At 36.6% G+C, this 21316-nt stretch overlaps 1 protein-coding gene and 2 long non-coding RNA genes across 4 annotated transcripts in view; 1 reads left to right on the top strand and 2 right to left on the bottom strand.

The window, feature by feature from the left end:
* The window catches only part of LOC118738657 (transcription factor AP-2-epsilon), a gene marked incomplete at its 5' end in the record, with an annotated part of 341438 nt that overhangs the window by 195776 nt on the left and 124346 nt on the right, over positions 1–21316 (top strand).
* Positions 4645–5391, bottom strand: LOC118738660. The gene is made up of 3 exons (XR_004992921.1): positions 4953–5391; positions 4800–4879; positions 4645–4742 (listed from the first exon to the last, which is right to left on the bottom strand). It is a non-coding gene; the product is annotated as an uncharacterized LOC118738660 (long non-coding RNA).
* LOC118738659 lies at positions 5418–6071 on the bottom strand. Its single transcript, XR_004992920.1, has 3 exons — positions 5976–6071; positions 5799–5911; positions 5418–5729 (listed from the first exon to the last, which is right to left on the bottom strand). It is a non-coding gene; the product is annotated as an uncharacterized LOC118738659 (long non-coding RNA).

The raw sequence follows: 21316 nt of genomic DNA, 5'->3' as shown, positions 1-21316 counted from the left end.
AAATATATTTCAAAACTATGAATAATACCTTATACCTCTTCCGAATTCCACGGGAATCTGGTTAATATTTTTCAATAGATTATATTGCTCACTATCGAATTTTGTGAAACTTTTTACTTTTGTGACAAACACGGTCAACTGTAACTGCAGTTTACACTTTAATTTGATACATAGATCAATTCGGCGGCTGCTACGGATCATAACAAAATCGTATGACTGAGCAATTATATAATATGTATGTAGATGATTACCGGTAAGTACAGTTTCGCTCATTGTGAAGCGTAGCCAAGTTTTTACCCTTCTTAGAGCCATTTATATTTAAAGGTTGGATTGAAAATAAAGCTATGTATGTCTAAAGTTAGTCGTTTCTATTATCGGTTTTTGACGTATGTACTATGTTTCTTGGTTGTAAACCAATTTAAAACCGATAATAAAATGCTTTACTTTAGACACAATCACAAATTTTAATGCAACATTTAAATATAAAGTGAGCTATAAACTGAGAAAACTGCCCTAAGGGCCGTTTTGTAATGTAAGCAGTAAAGTTGCCTTTACTAACAGGGCAGATAAATTGTTCCTCACTTTAAACTGTTTTCGTTTTCTTATCTTACCGGTAAAAACAAATTTGTTATTCCGTAGAGTGAAACTTTACTACATTTCCGACAGTGAAACTTCACTACATTCGTCATAAAATTTCAAAGGTTGGGAATGCAACATAAGCAAATATAGAGCAAGAATAACTGTTAGCAAAAACCAAAACCTTGGTTGAAATATCTAATATATCTGACTCATGAACCAAAACCGAACCAAAATTTAAAGTTGGGTACAAATTTTTAGAGGTTGCATCGGGTGAGCAACAACTTATCGATTCGAGAAATTAATGCGCTGATGAGAAAACGAAAACTCGTATATCGAGACGATAAAGTGGCCGGTAAACTAAAGGTTAGATGAGAAAAAGACCCTAAGGGCCGTTTTCTAATGTAAGCAGTAAAGGTGCCTTTACTAACAGGGAAGATAAATTGTTCCTCACTTTAAAGTGTTTTTGTTTTCTTATCTTACCGCTAAAAATAAATTTGTCCTTCCGTAGAGTAAAACTTCACTACATTTCCGAGAATGAAACTTCACTACATTCATCATAAAATTTCAAAGGTTGGCAATGCAACATAAGCAAACATAGAGCAAGAGCAACTGTTAGCAAAAACCAAAACCTTGGTGGAAATATCTAATATATCTGACTCATGAACCAAAACCAAACCAAACTTTAAAGTTGGGTACACATTTTTAAAGGTTGCATCGGGTGAGCAACAATTTATCGATTCGAGAATTTAATGCGCTGATGAGAAAACGAAAACTCGTATATCGAGACGACAAAGTGGTCGGTAAAATAAAGGTTAGATGAGAAAACGGCCTTAAGTGTGCTAAATGACTTTTCAATTGTGCAAGTTGTGCACGGCTGAGCTAAGTGCAATTGTAAGGCACATTTTACTCCCGGGTAAAGAATTTTGCTTTCAGGTACACTTCAAAGGTACAGCTTTTTAATTATTTGAGCATCGGTTCTCTGTATAGCTAGACGTTGAAAATTTCTATTGGAGGAGCTTACTCATTGACTTTAAACAGCAAAAAAAGGGGAACTAGGGGGCAGTTTCAGCACAGAAGTTTTTAGCCAAGTATCCAATGTATATCCCTATGTAACAAATATTGCCCGACTAGTAAATAAAATTACTGTTTTTTGAAATCTTTGCTAAAAATAAATTTCCCAAAGAGCTTCAATTTGAATGATCAAAAGCAAATCACGAAAAAATGGTTTAAACTGTGCACACTTTTTCTTTCATGTCTAGTAGTTTTTTTTTTTTTAAGATTGGTTCACAAAATCATAATACAGAAAGAAACAAATGATCAAGTAGAGGTGGGAGTTCCCATAACTGATCATTGATAGCTGGTTATATAACTTGAGAACTAATATATTTAAATAGACTTTTATCAAAGCTTTTGACCATATACATTTGCATTCGTAAAAGCTCCGCATTGATTATTGCGAATGCGAAAGCCAATGCAAATACTAAAATTAATGCGGAAGCTCCGCGGTTGCGAACGCGAATGCGAATATTCGCAAAAACCCTGGTATGTATGTACATATGTATGTGAGTTCATTTCATGTAAAATCTGTTACAGTCATGAATTCGCAGAATTTCTGCCAAGTCATGAGTGTAAAATTTAGCGCATTCAAATAAAACCAAGTGGAAAGTATAATAAAACCCCGGTAGTCAATGCCCATAATGACATATTCGGCTGCCTTTTCTTTATACAATGCATAATAATCAATGGTGTTGTTTTTCTCTTAAAAGTGGCTAATAATTATACATACATACAACTGGAGGTAGATGGGAAAGCAAAACACATCTGGTGTATGTTAGGAACTAGGTATGAATCATATTTCATAGGCATTGTGTAATTGAACCCCTACCGATCGTCGCACATTTCTAATTGGCATAATTATGTTCAAACAAACGCCCCAAAAACGCACCGTCTTTATTTACATTAGTATTTATGTAAGGATACATATATGCATATGTAAGGACATACATATGTAAACACGATCGTAAGTATGCACATCCATTCCCATCCCCATGTCTCGAGTTTTTGCCGTTAAGAACTACTTAAATGTACATGTATAAATTTGTATTTGTAACAACTGCGTTGGAATGCACATGCTTATATACATATGTACGTACATAGTAGGGGTATTCAGGCGTTAATGCGAAATGCATTGCGCCCGTGCTAAATGCGAAATTTTTATCAACAACAGCCTTTTTTTCATTTTTTGACTATATATATATGTTTTGCCTTTTTAATATTTATCTCTTCATTTTCATACTTTTATGTTTTACAACACTGCAATTCGTTCCTTCAGCTGATTGCTTTTTTTTCTTCAACTTACGTAGCGAGGACATGGTGAATTCATATAAGGTGGTGTTACAGGCGAAATTAGATTTACGTACTGATGTCATGGTGTGTTTATGTACTTTTGGTTTGTTCTTATTGCCATTGTGGGTATAATTTTTTAGTGTACTCTTTGCTTTTGTGCTGCTACTACCACCTTATGCTTGAAACTAGAGCTCTAGATACCCGGGTATCGAGCAATGCGAGTAGCTCGATCTCAGTATATCCAGTAAACAAACTTAGCAACTTTTTTCCACCAAATTTGGTCCCCATAAAGGACTAGTGTTGCAAGCAACGCTTTTTCGTCAAAAAGGGTGTCGTGCAGCAATTTTATGTGGTCAAAATTATTTTTTTGCACTGGAAAAATGGATAGAAAAATATTGCAGTGCGATTGAACATCTCAGGTTTAGCTGAAATATAAATGTATTAAGAATAATTATTTTTCCAATAAATACTTTTTTTTTATTTTACTGTGTCGAGGTCGTTGAACAAATATTTGTTATTTAGTATTTAAGTTAATTGTGAAATATATTGAATGCACAAATTAAGTTATGGGAGCGATTTATTCATAGAATTGGAAATAAGGTTGATGATATACTTTAAATAAATTGTGAGTCTGCGAAAATATCTTTTCAGCATATGAATATACTTCTTAACATTTTCCCCGAAATTTTACATACAGGCTCGAAATTATGCCAGTAACATTCAAATATCGTCGCTTGGATGGAAAATTTCCGTAAGCGTTATTTTGACAGTTTTTAGTTAAAGATGCAGTTATATATTTTAAAATCAGATATTTCGCTTTTTTTTAAACAGTTTTTTGGATATCTTCTTTAGTTTCCGAGTAATTGACTAAAATCGTTTGGTACACATTACGTTAGTAATACTGTCGTACTAAACTAATCAACATCTTTCAAATAGCGTCATCTGTTTTTAAATATCTGCTTTAGTTTCCGACATATTCAGCCTTATCATGAGTTTCATTTTCTCGAACCGGGCCACCTTCTCATTTTTCGTTTCCGTGTATTCACTACGGGTGGGTGTAAACATTTCTGGCGAATTTTTTTTTTTTTTTTGGCGAGACTCACGATCAGGCTGATTAGTGTAAAGTATCGTTAATTTATAAAAAATGTTATCACATTTGGCGTATACGACAAAATTTTATTAAACTCATAAATGGTTGACAGTAAACTAAAAAATAAGATAATTTAAGAATTTCGTGAACTTATACATAGCATTCACCGACACTTTGGAGAAAATATGTATTCGAGTTTCTGAGAAATTGCATTCCAAACTTCAATTGTGATTTCCCGAAACCTGCCGAAAGTAACATGCAACGATCTTTTATATAGGCGACGATATAACATTTAGCTAAAATATGCATCTAAATAAATTATAAATGTGATTATTTTCGCAGTTGAAGTATATGCCAGGCGAGTAACAGGTAAATACATACATACCTATGTAAGTATACCTAAATTACCACGTTGAGCTTGTATAATAATCTCTCTCTAATGTATTAATTATATACACGTCAGGACCAATGCCCGACGCAGTTATGTCTTTATTTAATAACGGCTCTATGACAAAATATTCAAGAAATATATTCTTAGATTTTAATTTACTTCATTTCATACATTAATATTGACCTGATTTTTTTTAATATACCAGGAATAAATATTTAATAAAAAACTATTTCACTTAAGCTTAACCAACTTTTAGTTGCTCGGAGCTAATTTTGGAACGCTTCATGAAATATTTTTATAGACGGTAAAAGCAATCCTGGGTGCATCGTTAATTAGCTGAAAAACCAAAACAAATTAAATTTGTGGAATGGAGCCTTTTGAAAAAGCCTTTACAAACGGCAATGGAATTCCGACATTATTCAAGGAACCGTGAATATAAGCTGCCTTCCATTTGGCATATTTGCGGGTTAAACCTTCAGAAAGTTACAAAAAAAAACCATTTTCTTTTTTTATATATTATATATTTTTAAAATAAAAATACTTCACCTTGTACACAAAAATTTCTTTAAACCATCTTGCGCATGCAGTTTGTTGATCTTGTCTTCGCGGTTACCGAAATCACCAACCTCAATGTAGTAATTAGCCCTCTTGCGCCAGCCACCGGTTGGTGTTGAGCTTGAATGGCCACAGGTAGTTGGATGCTTTCTTGTGCGTTCGATCACAAAGTTGTCAGAGATTGGGCCACTTTGATGGTTGTGCTTGACAATTCCACGTTTGTATATCAATTCACGAACTGATTTAAGATTTGGATAACCTCATGTGATATAGGATTCTGCAATGCGTAGCATAGTAACGGTTAAATTTGATGAACAAACCGTGGTTAATGTGGCGAAAACGGAACAAACTGTCGCACTTTTGGTGCAACTTTGTTGATACCGCGGATACAGATCACAAAAGCCAATATGTCTTCCGCAGGCACGTAGAATGAGCCGCGTTTCTTTGCCATCCATCACGGAGATATTTTGCTTGATATTTCTCAGATGCAATAAGTTTTGACGTTTGCGGAGTGCAATCACAGCAGAGCGCTTTAGTTTACGCTTGATCAGGGTAGCACGTTTGCTGACCTGCTTCTTGCTGAACTTCAGGTACGACTCGGGGACAGCTGGCAGCTTCCTGGAAGGTTGTTTGCCCTTTGCTTCGGGCTTCCTACCGGTCGTGGTGGCAGTCATCTTAACTTGTAACTTAGCACGTTGAGAAGGCGAAAAAAAGTTCGCCAAATGTTTGGAGCACATTTTAACTAACGCCACTCGATTAACCACATTTCTATTAAACACAATTTCATTTAATTAATTACTTTTTTAATACATAGATATGCTGCAACCAGGCACTTACTTTCCTAAATTCTATCTTGCTTATCGGCATAATTTTCCAAATGTGCCTGCGCTGCTACTTCGTACTAATCACTTCATTTTCCAACTGCGCCTTCTTTTTTGCCTCTACATATCCTAAAAATACATAAAATTCACATTAAACAATAGAAATTGGAAAAATTAGCAAATAAATACTCACTTCGTTCTGTTTTGTTGTCAATTTCTGAGAAATGTGAATTTACCACGATGCAATACAGAAAGAAGAAGGACCAGGGATGTAATTTTAAGTAAACCTATTATTCAGTGGCAATGTGCAGAGCGTCCCGAGTGGCAAAATTAATTTGCATCAAATATAACATTAAACGGTGGTTCTAATCCATTTTTCATATTGTTAATCAAAGTATATACATTATATGGTATTTCTTTCATAAATTAATGCCCTATACGCATATTTTTTTTTTAATATTTCTTAAGTTTCTTGCGTTGGTGCTGAAAAGCAACCATGCGTGTAAGAAATTGTATGCTACCTAAAATTTCACCTCTGGAAACTTTATCCCCATAAAGGACTTCGCCACAGTTTTTTTACTGGATATACTGAGAGCTCGATACTCACTCGAAACTCGTTCATAGCTCAACTGCTCAAATGTTTGTTCAAAATTTTCGAGTTTTTGAACAATTTCATAAACAAAAGAAAATTTGTAAATTGTATTTGTCAGCAGCTGCTTTCTAATTCATGTTAAATAAATTATATTATTAAATACCAATGTAACAATCTTTGCATTATATATCAATAATTTGAAAAATTTAAAAAGTTGCTATCAAAAATGTCAATATAATAAAAAAAACATTGCTCAAATTACTCGAAAAATCTCGAATTGCTCGAGCTCATGCTCGAAAATTTTCGAGTAATGAGCATTGAACAAGTGTGCGAGTACTCGCTGCTCATATACCCGGGCTGTTTTGAAAATGTGCGAACAAAATCGAGAGCTCTACTACACAATAACCGGCGAACGGCGAAGTTCGCCGAATTGGGCGATGCCGTCGTTCACCGTTGGCCCTGCTATTTCGCCTACTTTAACAGAATTAGAGCGGTAGCGAAAACAGCTGATACCAATTCGTAGCACTTATTTAGGTGACCATATTTTGCAAAACGAAACCATATTTAGAAATGATGAAATGATAACAAATACATATAAATATATAGCGAGAGGGAATTATTATAAATTATTTTATTTTAAGCCAGATTAACGAATCGATCACAGCATTTTTCAACCAACAAAAAAAAAAATAATAATTCGTGTTATATGTTGTTTCCTTTTAAATCTTTGAAAGCAAAACAAAACATACGGCCACCTTTGGCATGTACTGCCGCCAAGAAAACTTCGGATTTCGCTTTGGCTGTGTTCAATTTCATATACCGGCGGGTGTTCTTATTTTGACAGCGGGAACTTCGCTGTGGTGAGTTCGCCGACCGCCGGCATTGTGTTTTCGCGGTTATATGAATTCGCTTTTGGTTGTGAGTTTCATATAAATTAGGTTTGAAATTGTGAAATTTGTGCCCTAAGTCAAGTATTTGCGAATGCTTAAAATGCTATATAGAAGAATTGGGGGAAAACATATTTTTGACTGTTGTGGAATAAAAGTAAATCACGACAAAAAACACCACAAACTATTACTTATCTAATTGTTATATAACGAGACCTTAAAACTTTGTGCAGTATTTAAAAAAAAAATCAAAAAAATTTCGGGCTTTTTTAATCAGATTTCTTAGAAGGATTCTAAGACACAAGAACACTAGGTGGCTAACATTAGTGCGGGTCAGTTTTTTTTTTCGACATCGTTCCTAGCAGATGCGGATTCTACATAAAATTCTAAGAAAAAAAATCCTCTAGACTAGGGTTGGGCGGTAGCGCGGGCAAGCAGGAGCTAGATCCCGGGTAAAACTTAGTATCCAGCTCTCAAGAAAAGCAAAAACTCCATATAAAATGACGCATAAAAAATGGTTAAGAAATTTTCTTGTGTCAAATTTCCTTATGGCAGTACGCTGTTCATAAGAAATTCGCTACACTTTCTACTACGGTTTTCTAAAGTTTTTTTGCGAAAAAAGAGCGCAAGGCAACCCATGTTTGCTACAGAAATATATGCCCGTTCCATTATTTCTTGGGGAAAGAGTGAGGCAACAGGCTGTGAAATACCAGATGTAAAATTCCTTGGAAACACACACGAAATAGTGGCAATTTTTTGCTTTAGCCCTGTATGCAGCTCTCAAGAAAACGGTCAAGAAAAAATTGCGTATGTGTCCAAGGAATTTTGATATTTTTGATACCTCACAGCCTGTTGCCTCACTCTTTCCTCAAGAAATAATGGAACGGGCATATATTTCTGTTGCAAACCTGGGTTGCCTGTGCTCTTTTTTCACAAAAAACTTTAGAAAACCGTAGTAGATAGCGTAGTAAATTTCTTAAGAACTGCGTACTGCCTTAAGAAAATTTGACTCAAGAAAATTTCGTAGCCATTTCTTGTACGTCATTTTATATGGAGTTTTTGCTTTTCTTGAGAGCTGCATACAGGCCTTTTACCGTTTCCTTGAGAGCTGGAGGCTTAAAAACTCATTTTATGCAATGTATGTATATTGCCAAAGGCTATAGTACAACGGTGGGCAATCGCGGCTCTTTGAGCCAAATTCGGTTCTTTGCTTAGCAAAGTGCGGCTCTTTTCACTTTCTCTAAGCTTAGAACATTTTGGCTCCTTTTAATATTTAAAATACACATTTCTTTGCTGGACATTCTTTTCCATTGTGTTGTTTTTTTATTTTATTCTTTTTATATACACATACGCAAATTGAGATCGGAACATTACCCGCAATTGGAGAATGAAAATTGGCTTTCTGACTTAATGTTCTTTACCGATATGATGAAACATTTTCAAAACTTGAATTTGTCTCTACAAGGAAAGAATAAAAATAAACTACGTCTTTTTATTCATGATCTCAAAAAAATAATATTTCATCATTTTCCATGGCTAGAAAAAATATTGCGCATGATTTAAAATCAGATTTTGAAAAAATATTTGCTGATTTGAAATTGTTTAAATGTACGTTTGCATACTTCATAAACCCTTTTTATGTAATATTGGGCTTGTTCGAGGCACGTAATAAAAGCGGCAATACTGCAGCAGTGATGAAAATTTATATCACTGCTGCAAGTGCTCAACTGATAAAACGTGGTTAGAAATTCACAACGAACGTGATACTTTAATGATTTGCGCAATACTGCGGTTGTGATTGCAACTCGAACAAGCCCATAATTGAGGATGAACCCTGTAGGGAAAACACGAACTAGTGAACAAGATTTCTAGTTCAGTCCTAGTTCATTTTTGCCAAAAACGAACCAGTTCGACAGTAACTAGTTCCGCACCAGTCGAAAAGCAGTGAAATGTGGTACTTTCACTAAACTATTTTATTTTAAATTTTAAAAGCAGGGAAGGTAATCATAATGAGTAAAATAATTTAAATCAGCATTTAATCATCTTTATGTTATGAATTATTATTGAGTTTTATTTTTTCGCTCAAACGGTAATAATTATTATTTGATTTTTATCGCTCGCTCGTTAGTTTGCTCTGAGCTTGCGCAACTCACGAGCAACAAGCGAGGCTATTTGCAAACGAGCACTCGTTAAGTACGAGCACACGCGCTGAGCAGCCAGCGAGCGAGTAAGCAAACGAGGGCAGCGCAAGAGTAGGGCGGCAAGCAAACGAGAGCCTCATTAGCTCTGCCCTCGCGAGGACGTCGTTGCGAGCGAGGCACTCATTTGCAGCAACAGACGAGCGAGGCGAGTAAACACATATGTGATTATTTAAGTTTTTTATTTATGTAAAGTCAAATTACTACTAGATCATACAAACAATGCATACAAAAGTAAAATAGTTTTAAGTGCATAATAAATCTAATACCTGTTTTGATAGTTCAGACTTTGATTTTCGCGGTAATTTTCGAAGGCTAGATATGTAAGGATCAGAATTAAGGAGTAATCTGTGCAAAAGGTCAGTATTGGTGTAAACACGAGAATTTTTTCTAGTGTTGAAACGTCGAAATTACCTCACTAGCTTATTGCATGATTCGGCAGCTTCTTCGGAGAGCTCACCAATTGCCAAGATTGCGAAATCAATCACCTCGGACCCATGGATTAAAACCTTATGAACAGATGGTGGTAAATTATACCACGGATATGCCCCAACTAGGTTTTTCACAACTTCAAATGCATAAATTTTAAAATTTTTAGTATCTATTTTATAACCCAACGCGAGGCACTGCAGGATGTGGTAACACTTGTCAATGAGAGCCTTATCTATTCTAGTAATTTCTGCTGAAATAGCAGAGTTTCGGAAAAATTTCGAGCGGTATTGCCGCCGTTAGATGTGCCGCTGCCACCGCTTCGGGGCTTGTTCACAACCAAACCTAAACGATTCCTAAACTGCTGCTGCATGGTTTTTTTTCTTTGGGCTACAAGAGCCTTATCTCATTTTTTTAAAATTAATTTTATAAGAAACGTGGATAAAATATTCAAAAAACCGAATCCACGAATGAAGTGGCGAAAAGCCAAACTTATATTTGGAGATGTCTGCTTGTTTGCTTACAACAGTAATAGCTGAATCTGACATGCTAGATTTATAAATTAATTTAAGGGGAACATAAGAAGCTGCTGTCCTCAATTTTTGAATCCGAAAACTTTTGTTTATATTCCATGTGCCCGGTACTGCCATCAAAACCCCACTTACCAATTAGAACAAAATCATTATTTGCATCAACAACACCATATTTCACGCTCTTTTGGGATTCAAAAATTCGAGAAGTAGTGTGGTCTAACAAAGACTGTAAATTAATTTCGGCAGAGCATTCTGTAACACATTCCTCTAATGGATAACATCGTTTCTTTGCTTGTAGCACTTTCAGATATGAGGGCAAAACATTTGTAAATTTAAAGTGTATTAACTCTTTTACAAGCAAGTACTGGTGTTTTGACAATTTAGCCTCCGTAACTAGTGATACCATTTCGTCAGCGCTGAATTGTACAGAAGAGATGCTGGATTGGGCGGAATCATTAATTATCGCAGTGACGGCAGAAGTGTCGACCTTTGATAGTTGAGCTAATCTGCGGCGCTTAGATCTCTTACTGCAGTCAGCAAATTGGTTTCTATGCAATTGCTTGCATGTAGAGGGCAAATCTTCATTACCAGTCATTGAAAATGTAAAAAGAGTGCAATTTTCTTTTTCATTTAACCAGTTGTTGTTGTTGTTGTTGTTGTAGCGGCTACAACAACCGCGCCTAGATAGGCTGATATCTCAGTCGTCATCTTCAAGTTCCACTAACGGCAGTCCCAAGAAGCGTGCAGCCTCTATGGCGTCGGTCCATAGAGACGACGCCGTTAGGGTTGTGGGGTTTTCCGGGCATGCGAAGAGATGTTTCGAGTCGGGAGGGGTCTCTCCGCATGCCGGACACTCGTTCGGCACATCCGCATTTAACCTACTCTGGTAGGAATTTAGCCTGCTGCAGTAGCCAGAGCGAAGTTGGGCTATTGTTGTCCTGGTCTCCCGAGGCAGATGGAGCTCCGTCGCGTCAATGTCCGGTGTTTGTGTGCCTAGAACGGCATTCACAGGTCTTGAGTCTACATAACTCGAGATTGCGTTCCCTGTGAATACCGTTCAGGGCCTGTCAATGAGCTGACGGGTCCAGAGGCTGCTTAATGAACCTCTGGATTTCGTCCGTCAGTTCATATAGATGCCTCCTGACGTGCCTCGGCGAGGGATCCTCTGCAAGCAGCTGTCTATTTGGGTGGCCACATCTGTGGCTCCCAGCAAGGAACTGCTTGCAGAGCATCGTGTTGTGCTCCCTAATTGGGAGCATTTTCGCCTCATCGTGGAGGTGGTGTCCTGGTGACATCAGGAGGCATCCGGTCGCTGTCCTAAGTGCTGTGTTTTGTACCGTCTGTAGCGTAGTTTAAAACCGGCCGGCCTATTGCCTTGTATGTTGCCAGGATTATTCACTGTCGGAATTGGTGTGTCATACGTGAATTTCCAGCGGTGGCCTGACCTCCTTCGTCTAGGTTGTGAACAGGGTCTCAGAGGATTTCGTAGGGGAGACGGCTAGACACTTTGCAGTGAAGAAGCGAGAAAGTTCAGAGAGATATCCGTTTACTTTCGAACACAGGTCATCAATTCCATTCCCAGTCGCCATGGTCGAGCAATCGTCGGCGTAAGAGACAATCGAGACTCCCTCTGGTGGTTGAGGGAGCTTTGAAATGTAAAAGTTAAACAGTAGTGGGGAATGGACACCACCCTGTGGAACCCCCTGTTTTATTTTCCTAAGTTTGCTCGATTTGTCTCTTAACATTACCGACGAGTGTCGACCACTCAGATAATTTGCCGACCACAGTTTGAGCCTCTGTGGGAGAGAGGAAGCCTCTATATCTTCTAGTGGCGTGGAATGGCTGACAGTGTCAAAAGCCTTTGAAAGGTCCAACGCTACTAGAATCGTTCTGTCACAGGGACGTTTACGGTTAAGGTCACGAGTTATCTGAGTGTTTATGGCGTTAAGTGCTGTTGTTGTACTGTGCACTTTACGGAAACCATGCTGATGCTTCGCTGGGGTCAAGTGGTTTGTGAAATACGGGAGCAGCAAGGCCTCGAGTGTGTTCGCTACCGGGGAAAGGAGTGTTATCGGCCGATAAGAATCTCCTATATTGGCAGGTTTTCCCGGTTTGGGCAGTGGGACCACTCCCTCCACCTTCCAGATGTCTGGGATGATGAGAGTGGCCATGGACAAATTGAGGACCTCCGTTAGGTAGGACCCAAATTTTTCAGCATCAGCATGCATATTCCGTCGGGACCCATGGCTTTGGAGGCTTTCGCCTTCCCGATGGCCACCTGAACTTCACCGCAAGTGAAGGCAAGGGGGCACAGGTTGTTGGCAGTTTGTGCAGCCTTCTGGTCACTCGACGCTTGGCTTTGTCCACCGGAGGGTGCAGTATGAACTGTCGGCTAAAATAGCTCGCGCATCGCTCCGGGTCCGACAAAGCATGGTCGCCGAAAGAAATTTCGACTCTGTAGTCGTGCTTCGTCGGATTGGACGGTGACCTCACGGTTGATCAAAGCTTACTCACACCAGAGGTGAAGTTGCAGGTCTTCAGATGCTCTTCCCACTTCTTCCGCTTATGTACGTTTACTAGTTGCCGAATCTCCGCGTTGAGATCCCTGATTCGGGGATCTCCGGGATCGGCCTGACGAAGGCTGTCACGCTCATCGGCTAGAACAGCCGCTTCAGCAGGGAAATTTGGGCGTGGGTACGAGCATAGTCAGCATAGGTCGCCGTGATATGCTGTTTATCAGACCAGCGCTGACTATTGTTTTGTCTGGCGTGCTGCAGAAGCTGCCCATAATCCTGGAATGTCGAATCGTCTATCTGCTCAGCCAAGTTAGTTCCCCTACGATCGTTTTACAGGCGTGAGTGCCAAAGATCGTGGTGCGCATTAAAGTCGCCTACTTCCATACGGTTTTCACCTCTAAGGAGCGCACCTATTTCTGGGTAATATCCTACCGGGCAGCAGGTGACAGGGGGTATATAAACGTAAATATTTCGAGCTCAACATCGCCGGATAGCAATGGCCTGACATTCTAGGGTGGTATCCCTGCGATCGATGTCTGCTTCGATAAGACGATACTGCACGGTGTGGTGCGTAATGAACGCTAAGCCTCCACCATTATCCCGCTCGCGAACTCGACGGTGCACGTTGTACCCGGTACAATTCAACAGTGTTGAATTGCTGTGCAACTTCGTCTCTTGGACCGCAGCTATCAATATGCCATGCCTTCCCATGAAGACGGTTATCTCCTCGAACTTGCTCTGAAGCCCGTTACAGTTAAATTGAAGGAGCTGCATGTGGTTCGGGAGACGTGTGGTGATGCGGGGAGTGAGGAATGTGTGTGGCCGTGCCGCAGTTGGCTGTGTGCGCTGCTGGGGTGGTTGCCGCCCTTTGGTGGTGGCGGGAGGCGTCGCAGTTGAGGTCTGCGACCGAGCACGGCAACACGGGCCCTCGACGTTCCTCGTCCAATCTCGCGTGGTGCGCAGACCTGAGCATGCCCTAAAGTGGCACCAGCCAAGGCAGGTGTTGCACTTGACTGATGTCACATTACGGAATATCCTGGTCTGACATACCGTGCAGATTGTAGGAGGAACCAGGAGTTGTTGGCGGCGGCGCATTTAACCAGTCCCAGTATTTGGTGATTAGTCTGGATCTTGATCTGTTAACTTGCGTCCAATATTTCAAAAACCTTCGGCAAAAGTAGAAAATGCTATTTTTCAAACTGTCAGTATTTACATTTTCGCCTGATGGCATAGCTTGTGTCAGGGCTTCAAAAACTTTCCGTTTCCTTTCTTCTTGGTTTTTGACGCTTTGATAGGAGAGCCATTTGAACAATATAAACATTCGAGCAAAAGAACATTTATAACTCGATCCTAAAATACATTTAAACAAATTGTCGATAGTGCCAATTAAAAAAAGAAGTGAAACCTTGAAAACCTTTTTTAAATTGAGGGTTGTCGTATAATCTTTATGCATTACCCAGAGGCAGCTTAACGCAGTTGGAAGGTTTTGATATTGAAACTAGAGATCTATGCAAACATTTTGGTACGAACATCATGCGTGCAATTTGGTGCAAAAGTAATTAAAAGCGTTGATAAATCGGAAAAGGCAATTTTTTTCATACTTTCTGCCGCTTATTTAAAATTATATTTAAACTTTAAAGAAAAAAATCAAACACTTGGAATATTCTACATACCTTCAGCTTTCAGCTCCATTTCAAAAAAGTTCTGACAAGTATATATTTTTGATCAAAATCTTCTCCGCGATTCACTTAAAATAATTCGTAGTTTTAGAAATAATAAGCACTTATGGAAAGTCTTCACTTTCGACGCACAGTGGGTAATTTCGGCGATTTAGGGGAAGGAAAATCATAGCTCCCACAATTTTGACTCTAGAATATATATTTTTTTAGTTATGTACTTCTAATAGACTGTACAATTACGCTTTCAAAGGATGTGGGTGATTCCATAAGTCTAATATGTTATATGGGCATTTCCATGGGAGGGTCTTTATAGTCAAAAATTAAAAGTGATATATCTCTGTTAGGTATGGTCGAATCTGGGTTATTTTTTCCACGTATATTGGTTGCATGTGCAGGAATATTTTTGCAAAAAATTTACCCGTTAGGTGGCGCCGGGGTCGAAAGATTTTGAAATTCCGTATTTATAGACTGATTTTGTTTATATTTGGCATATGTATTAGATACATAGTATGCAATATATTCACAAAAAATATAAATATAATTATATAATTTGATTTCTAATACCTTCGCACCATTTTGGCTGACAGTTTTCACCTTTTGCATTAACTATAGTGTTTTACAAGAACTAATTATGTATACAAAAATCAAAACAAAAAAAAAGAAAACTTAAATTATTATTTGTGTTTCTTCACCTTAAGGTCGATTTGATTTGAGATTTGTAGCTGCCATGCCTCAAAATAAGAAAAATTCCAATGACTAATTTTTTATCAAAAAAAATACACAAAAAACCCGATTTTTTTTAACCAAAGGTTGACTTTAAATCGACTTTTTTTTTAATTGTGCAATTTTGTGTAAATTCTTACTATTGGCCCTTGATATACAGATGTCCAGTTAAAGGTTCCTGAAGAAATCCAAATGTCACACGCTGTCAAACAATTTATATGCTTACATGAAAAAAGCGAAATCCCTTTTTTTTTTAATCTAAAGGAGCGTAATTGATATGTAAGGTTGACGTCTAAAATTTCAAAATAATGTTTTTAATTAAGTTTAATAATAATAATAATAGATTGGCGCTTACACATATGTTAGTGTTTGGCCGAGCTTCTCCTCCGATTTGTGGTGTGCGCCTTAATGTTGTCACACAAAGGGCAGGGACCTACAGTTTTACGCCGACTCCGAACGGCGAATGTATTTTTATGAGAAGCTGTTTTTCATGGCAGAAATACACTCGGAGGTTTGCCATTGCCTGCCGAGGGACGACCGCTGTTAAGAAAAAACCTTTTTCTATATTCATTGCGATGTTGCTTTGACCAGGGCTTGAACCCAGGTGCTGATGAGTGAAAGCGCGCACTGCTTACCACTACACCACAGCGGCCGACAATTAATTGAGTTTACAATGTGTAAAATGCAAAGTATACCCAAGACTGCAGTCTCGTTATGAAATGAGACGGATACGACCACTGATTGATAAAGGCAGTAAAACTGGCAATTTTCGTTCGTCAAAACAGGCATGTTTGCACAAGCTCAGAGTTCTTCCAGGTAATCTTCTAACAATTGGGGACCGATTTTCTATTATATCAGACATATATACGCACACATACCGTATCTGACCTTTTTTTTGCCAACTTCGATTTTCGATTTTCCTTCCCCTAAATCACCCAAATTACGCACTGTGCGACGGTTGAAACGGGGTTTTAGCGTTAAAAAATTAATTTGTTTTTTCTATTCCCAGTTAGAGTGGCTGTTTGTTAGTAATTAGACAAGATATGGTGTCAAAATGATACATCAACATTTTTTTCGAATGAGTTACTACGGTACCACTGTACAATGAAGAGTCAATAAATTGAACGTTTTTGACTATGGATACTGAACTACTTATGTACGAACGGGAGCAGAGGATTCCATTTGAAGAAAATAAAATTACAACACACAACAATTCATTAACTTGTATTGCTAAATCTACTTTGGCAATTCCTTGTACTCAAGTTAGTGTAGAGCGATTATTCTCTGTTTAAAATATGTTTTGTCAGACCTACGTAAAAATTTAACCCCAATGAGTTTGGAAAACATTTTGCTTGTTAGAGCTAATGGAATATTTGATTACTATCAACTAATATATAAATATAAAGTGCTTATCATAACTTTAGGACACTCACATGTTGACAAGATTTTACTACTTATTTTATTCTTTTTTAATTTTAATCACTTTTTTATAAAAGTTTAGTCCCTTTCTTCGTGCAACATTTAAAAAAATCAACAAAATTTTCAGTTTTTTAAGTACATTTCTTAGAAATATTTTGAGTATGCAGTTTTATAGCCCACTTTATTTTTGTGCAATAAAGTACAAGTTTGAAGTAGCTGGGACGCACTGTTAATTTTAGGCATTTATTTGTTGAAGGTGTTGCTTGTTTTCCCCATATAAAGAAATCGTCGAACATTGGAAGAAAACTCTTGACATTGTCAACAAAAAAAAAATACAAGTCGAAACTATTTCAAATTTTCAGTTTATCACGGTAAGTAAAATTTAATAGGCTACAAAGTAGCATACTCAAAATCTTTCTAAAAAATCGAGTTAAAAAGCTCGAAATTTTGTTGATTTTTTTTAAATGTTGTACGGGTTTTGTTAAAGAATAAACTACACTTTTATAAAAAAAAATATCTAAAATTAAAAAATTATAAAATAAATAGTCTTATCTTGTCAATATGCGAGTATCGTATAGTTATGATAAGCATATATCTTTAAAAAATTACTAACCTTAACCTCTTAAATATTTTGACTTTTTGTGTTATTTTATGAATTAGGTGCGTTTATTCATTTATCTAAAACCGGTATCTTTGTTTGCTCAATTTTTAATTATTTTTTTATTTATTGTCGGGAAACCAAAATTGGTAGACACACATACATATCGCACGTTTAATAATATAACGAAGTATTTCAAAATTTCAATTTTGTGGGAAAACGCAATCAAAGTTTTATCAATTCATACAGTTGGTTTACAAAAAGACAGATCGAAAGACTAATATCTTCGCCATATTTGGGAAGTTGGCTTGTCTTTAAGACTGAACATATTCTACTTATCAAGCATATTAATTGCATAATGAAATCTACAAAAACTTAAATTTTGAGTTACATCTGTATATTATTAAACGTGCGATATGTATGTAAACGTGCTAAACAGATCGGACCAAAATTTACGTTTTTTTGGAACACATCGGACCCGGGTCCACCTACCGGAAAAAAATTATCCTTTATGTTAATCCAGGCAATAAGCCATCTACGTGTCACATTTCAATATGCCCTTAAATATGATTTTTCCAATAGATCAAAACTTGATCCACCTAAAGAAAAAAGGATCCTTTATGTTAATCCAAGTTTTAAGCTATCTACATGCGAAATTTCATTATAACTTGTATAGCAGTTTTAGCGTCATTGAGTAACTAATATCCAAACAAAAAAACGTAAGACATTTATAATATTAGGAAAAGTAAGATACTAGATCACACGCATTCGTTTCAGCCTGTCGGTTTGTGTTATGTTTATCTATCAATTACCTCGTTTATACGAAGGTTTGAATGAAACCACATCAACTGAATGCGATTTCCAGTATAGTGTTTATACCATGCATTTCAAAGCGGATTATGTGGCAACGCTAATGAAATGGATTGAAGGCAAATATTCATAGGTATATATATATATTCCTAACAAATACTACGTTTATAAGCATGCATAAGTCGCTTTAATTCATTTCGCCGCGATGCAAAACATATGTATAAACTGAATTTCAATTCGCTTTGAAAGAGCGAAGTGTTTTGGCTCACACTCCATTTCAAATCGGTAGTTTATTTCTCCAGACAATTAGAAAGAGTGTATAAACACCGCTCTCACTCAAAGCGAATTGGAGATCAGCTGTTCCGCTCAAATTCCAAATAATCGCATCAGTATTTAAAAGCTGATTAATAATAATCGTTCTTTTTCTTTGCCACGATTTTATAATGCCGAATAAAAATAGTTTTTTATCACTTTCCACTATGTTAACTTATAAAATGTCAAATGAAAACAGCTAATTTTGTTTGCTATTGAAGACGGTTACTTTGATGCCGATATAAAGCCGTAAGTATAAACACTAGAGCGAAATGTGTACGGTGTCAATGCGCTTTCAATTAAGTCGATTATTCTGTGCGTATAAACGTAGTATATGTAACATAAAATTCATACATCTAAGTGATTTCACACAACTCAGATAAAGTTTCCATGAGAGGTTTCTCAAAGCTTTCTCTTTATTAAGGTGAATGCCCCTCGTGAATTTTTCCATGATTGTTCATGTAAAACTTACAATGTTTGATTCGTAAATTAAAAATCCAACTCTACTACGGAAATAATATATAGGTATAAAATAAAACGTAAATATGAGACCTTTTGTAAAATGATATTGGAACAAGTCTAGAATACCAACCGTTTAGCTACAAGAAAACCAAAAATGCGGATCGTTAGAACTTTTTACTCTGATTTCAACCATACCAATATTATTTGGCGCGAACAATGCACATAAAAGGGTATAAGGTTAAACTTTTCTATTTTGTTATATTTTTACTATCTCGGAAACTACTCAACCTATTTGAAAAGTGTTGATATCAATTTAAACGACGTAAATACTATAATTTAATACGACGTACATACTATAACCATTTTTGAAACAAATTTTAAATAATCGTAATTTAAAAAAATGTACACATATACAATAGCGACTTTACCACTATTATTAAATACCTATTAGGGCAATTCATCTAAATACGTAAATGCCTCGTAACCATGTAAAGCTCGAAAGCTTCCTTAATTTTGTATGGAAAATCGTTTATTTACGAGATTTACGCGGTTACGATGAACTTATGCGTTCAATGGATAACCATATTAGATTATATATTATTAAATAGTATTAAAAAAAGATTATTAAATAGTGGGTTAACGTCAGTTAAAGGCGGAGCAGGTATTCAGACAAGCAGAGTAGAGGAGTAAATTTTAATAACGTTAAAAACCGGAGTGGATCTACCAAACCGCAGGGCAGTCCGAATACTGCTACCAGCTGTTTCTAAAGTAGTGTTGCCAGGAACCTGACAATAAGCACTATTTTTTTTCAAAAGTTATCTTCGATTTGTCATTCAAGCTTTAATGTATAAAACTGAAATGAAATTACAAAAAAAATCAACAACACTGAGGGAAATAATGCATAATGCATAATGCATAGTAAAAATGAATACGTTATATTTGATTATCGTTTAAAAATGTTCGTATTTAAAAATATTAATTTCATACAAAAATGTATTACGCACGAATTTGACTGTTCACATCTGAGTATGTATTAGGGATGTTGCGAATGTGGTATTTTAGATATCCGCGGATGCGAATATCTAACAACTAACATCCGCGGATGCGGATGCGAATGCGGATGTCAAGAATTTTTAAGAAACAATTAGAATCTAGCATAATGGAGAGATCGTTTTTTAAAAAAGCGCTTACAAGCCACACCAGATACATATATCAGGTTGTTCTAAAGCTTTTTAAAAAGAATTCTTCATTCCCATTGGCGGTTTCAGAATTTGGGGAATCTGTAACTTCATCAACGGTTTCCGATTTTAGATTTTGTAATTCATTTTTAATACTTTCTGCTGCGACTGGTTTGAAAAATTTGTGCTTATAGCGAGCTAAATAGGTGGATATGGAAATTTTTAACTAAATTCTGTATTAAAGTCGTGGCTGCCAGCCGAATCGGATCAGAACGTTGTTATTTGTTTAAAAAGCTTCCTGTTTTTTATAAGCATTCGAATATCAGATAGTTACGTAATTCTTATCTTATTAACGGTCATACCTATAGTTTTTTTTAATTATTTGAGCATCCCCAACAAACATTTAGGTTTGAGCTCAACTTGAGGTTGAGTTGAGAAATAAGGTATTTCTCAAATCTCCAACGTTTTTCTTAACAGTACATCAAGTGGTGAATCATAGCGTTCTCAACAAAAAGGGCATTTTTCTTTGTATGAAAAAAGTAGTGTTTCTCAAGTTGAGAAAATGCTAGTTCTCAACTCGAACTCCAATGTAATTCTCCAATTGGTCTCAAACATATCATTGAAATACTGAAATTGAAATAGTAAAATTTTCCTCTTTATTTAGCTTTCGTTTTTCACTTGATAATTAAAAATTCGTTTCTTTATCGCGTTTTACGTGTCCTCGCGTCGGTTAGAGATGAGTTGGAGAATTATGTTGGATATCAACTTGAGAACTATGAATTTCTCCAGGGTTGGAGAAATATTTTTTTGCTGTTTATTGGGTCGATTCTTTTTATAGCCAGACGTTGATCATTTCTGCTTGAAATCCCTATTGAAGGAGCTTACTCTTTGACTTTAAATAGCAAAGAAGGGACAGTTTTACCACAGAAGTTTTTAGCAAAGGATTCAATGTGTATCCCTATGAAAAGTGCACACTTTCTTCTTTTGTGTCTAGTAGTCTTTTAAGATTGGTCCAAAAAAATCATAAAAGAAAAAGAAACCAATGCAGGCACAGAAAAAAAATATTGCTAAAAAGACTATGTTCCCTTTGACGTATGTCAAAAGTCAAGTAGAAGTTGGAACTTGTATGACTGCCCATTGATAACGCGGTTATATAACTTGAGAAATAATAGATATGTTTAAAGACATTTTAATCAAA

The sequence above is a fragment of the Rhagoletis pomonella genome, unplaced genomic scaffold (assembly GCF_013731165.1).
Source record: "Rhagoletis pomonella isolate Grant_MI unplaced genomic scaffold, Rhpom_1.0 Rhpom_scaffold_00005, whole genome shotgun sequence".
Lineage (NCBI taxonomy): Eukaryota > Metazoa > Arthropoda > Insecta > Diptera > Tephritidae > Rhagoletis > Rhagoletis pomonella.
This window is presented reverse-complemented; position numbering and strand designations above follow the sequence as displayed.